Below are 3,494 nucleotides of genomic sequence, written 5' to 3' on the forward strand. Positions count from 1 at the left end.
GATGTGCCCGCAACCCAGGTCCATGCCCTTGACCGGAATCGAACCTGGGACCTTTCAGTCCGCAGGCCGACGCTCTATCCACTGAGCCAAACCGGTTTCGGCAAACAAATATATATTTTTGAAAAATGTAGCTTTCGCCCAACCCGGCGGCTCCGTTGGTTGGAGCGTTGTTGGGTACACAGAAAGGTCGCAGGTTCGATTCCCGGTCGGGGCCCATGCCTAGGTTGCGAGTTCGGTCCCCAGTCGGGGAGCATGCGAGAGGCAACCCATGTGGTTTCTCTCTCACATCGATGTTTCTCTCTCTCTTAGTTTCTCTCTCACATCGGTGTTTCTCCCTCTCTCTCTCTCTTCCTCTCTCTAAAAATCAATAAATGTATCCTCGATTGAGGATTTAAAAAAAAAATCAGCTTTAGAGTTTACAAATGAATGCCGGTCCCACATCACTTCAGTAGCAATTCAACGTCCACTCAGACATTATCACTAACCCCAGCCTTTACCTCAATCTAAACGAGGGGTCCTCACACTACGGCCCACGGGCCACATGCAAATACAAATATTGTATTTGTTCCCGTTTTGTTTTTTTACTTCAAAATAAGATCTGTGCAGTGTGCATAGGAATTCGTTCATAGTGGTGTTTTTTTAAAACTATAGTCCGGCCCTCCCACGGTCTGAGGGACAGTGAACTGGACCCCTGTTTAAAAAGTTTGAGGACCCCCCGATCTAAACTCAACCCACCTCGCGCCTCACCAGGCCGTCATCCGAAGTCCCACAGCCAACGCTAGCCTAACTCAGCTCCCCTCCTCGCCCAACCCAATCCTGGAGCAAAAGCCAACCCTCACTGTGTCCGGCGCCCCCTCACGCAAACCCCCACCCTAACTGTCACCTCCAGCTGGACCCTCATTCCCGAGGGACCCACGGAAACATCAGTTCCCACGAAAAGCCATCATTGCCTATCAACGATGTTTCCGCCCCCAACGATCCTAGTTAGATGACTTTCTTATCATTTCCCCCCCAATAAAAACCGTCGGGAATAGCACGTTGTGCATACATTCCATCCCCTAAAGCTTTGCTTTGCCAGAGTGTGTGCAAGAACTTAGTGCTCAGAAAACACAAAAAAATCACATTCCCAGTCCTCAACGCGTTGACCGGGCTTCAAAGTCGGCAGAAACGGTTGACTTCCCTCCTCCTTTGATTCCCAAGATGCCGCGTGCGGGCACAGACAGATCTCCGTCCTCTTGTGAAAATGGCAGCGGCATTTTCGTGGTCGCCCACGGGTTCTGGTGCCTGAGACGCGGGCCCCCACCCTCACCCCGTGACGGTCCTTGGACCGGCTCGCGCCCCAGGCCTGGCCGGCGCGACCGTGTCTTTCTCACAGACGCCACGTCACAGGATCCGTCAGAAAGACGTCAGCGCCAACATGGTCACAATGACTGACCAGAGTTCATAACCGGCAAATGCCTTCTGCACCTGCCGACGGCCCGACCCTCGACAGAAGGGGGAGCCCTCAGTCCCCGTGTCTCCCCGAGGCTTCAGCATGCCGGACGCTACACCAGCCTCGCCCCGTGGACCCAGAGGTCGGTCCCGTGTTCGATTCCCGGTCGGGGCACATCCCCGGGAGCAGGTGCAGGGGACGTTCCATGGGTGGCCTCAGCGATTGCAGGGGTGGGAAGGACACGGTCCCCCGGGCATGGCACGGCTGTGGGGGTGTTTGGGTTAGTGCTGGGCTATCTATCGAACCCGCCTGAGCTGGAAGGACAATGGCCGTGAAAAAAGGACAGGACAAAACGTTAGCAGCGGTAACGGAGCAAGGGCCTGGGTTTCATGGCAGAATCTAGAGCTTTGTGGGGGTTTTTTTTTTGCTTTTTTTTTTTTTAAGAAATACATATTTTAGCCCAGCTGGCGTGGCTCAGTGGTTGAGCATCGACCTATGAACCAGGAGGTCAGGGTTCGATTCCCGGTCAGGGCACAGGCCCGGGTTGTGGGCTCCATCCCCAGTGTGGGGCGTGCAGGAGGCAGCTGATCCATGATCCTCTCTCATCATGGATGTTTCTCTCTCCCTCTCCCTCCCCGTCTGAAATCAATACAAATATATTTATAAAAATGGTAGCAGGGGTGACTGTGCACCGGCTGCTTGGATGGCGGGGTTTAGAGGTCTGTGGCTTTTTAGAGAAAGGCGCGTTTTGGAACCAGCGACTCGGGCGAGGTATCGGCTTGGACGTTCCCGTGCCATCGCCCCAGCAGCATCCCACGCCTGCCCAGGGTTATCACGGGGCGCGGCCGGCAGCGCCTCCCTCTGCAGAGGCCCAGCGAGCTCAGACTCAGGGGTGTCACACACGTGCAGGCGTCAGGGGTGTCTGTGCAGGTTCCTGCGAACAAAACAAACAAGAAAAACCACATGCAATTCGCACGCCACTCACGGGAGACCGGGTTAAAAAGCACTGGATTCGCCCAGCTGGTGGGGCTCAGGGGCTGAGCGCCGACCGAGGAACCAGGAGGTCAGGGTTCGATTCCCGGTCAGGGCACAGGCCCGGGTGGCGGGCTCCATCCCCGGTGGGCGGGGGGGGCGCGCAGGAGGCAGCCGGTCCGTGATTCTCTCCCATCATCGATGTTTCTCTCTCTCTCTCCCTCTCCCTTCCTCTCTGAGATCAATAAAGAAATATATTAAACCAACATAAAAGGGTGCCTAGTTTTATGTTTTTAAAATATATCTTATTGACTTTTTTACAGAGAGGAAGGGAGAGAGATAGAGAGTTAGAAACATTAATGAGAGAGAAACATCGATCAGCTGCCTCCTGCACACCGCCTACTGGGGATGTGCCCGCAGCCAAGGTCCATGCCCTTGACCGGAATCTAACCCGGGACCCTTCAGTCCGCAGGCTGACGCTCTATCCACTGAGCCAAACCAGCTAAGGCCTCTCTCCTCATTGATGTTTCTATCTCTCTCTCTCCCCCTCTCCCTTCCTTTCAGAATCCAATAAAAATAAAAAATTTTAAAAAAGAACACTGAGTCCTGGCCGGTGTGGCTCAGTGGATAGAGCCTTGGCCTGCGGACCAAAGGGTCCCGGGTTTGATTCCGGTCAAGGGCACGGACCTCGGTGGCAGGCTCCTCCCCGGCCCAGGCCCTGGTCGGGTCATGTGTAGGAGGCAACCCATCGATGTGTCTCTCTCACATCGATGTTCCCCTCTGTCTCTCCCTCTCCCCTCCACTCTCCCTAAAAATCAATGGGGAGATACCCTCAGGGGAGGATTAACCCAAAACAAACAAATTTAAGAAAACACACAAAAATAAAGCGCAATGAGTTGCACCCCTCCAAGCAGCTCATCTCCTGATGAGCCCAGCTCCCACCCCCCTCCCCACCGAGCCCTCAGCCAGGACGTGGACAAGGTCGGCCCCGTGAGGGTCTGGTTGGACGGGGTTGGGGGGGCAGGTTCTGATACCTGGGAGGGGTGCACAGGGCCGCAGGCGGGCCCAGCACAGGGCCGCCGGGACGCCG

The 3,494-nt window shown here is 55.3% G+C and overlaps 1 protein-coding gene across 1 annotated transcript in view; it reads left to right on the forward strand.

The window, feature by feature from the left end:
• SAXO2 (stabilizer of axonemal microtubules 2) overlaps positions 1–311 on the forward strand; it is a 17,765-nt gene extending 17,454 nt beyond the window's left edge. The window contains exon 5 of the mRNA XM_006773571.2: positions 194–311. The gene's annotated coding sequence lies outside the window, so the exon portion shown is untranslated. The remainder of the gene's footprint in view (positions 1–193) is intronic.
• Positions 312–3,494: the final 3,183 nt, after the last annotated feature.

Source organism: Myotis davidii, unplaced genomic scaffold (genome assembly GCF_000327345.1).
Source record: "Myotis davidii unplaced genomic scaffold, ASM32734v1 scaffold2707, whole genome shotgun sequence".
NCBI lineage: Eukaryota > Metazoa > Chordata > Mammalia > Chiroptera > Vespertilionidae > Myotis > Myotis davidii.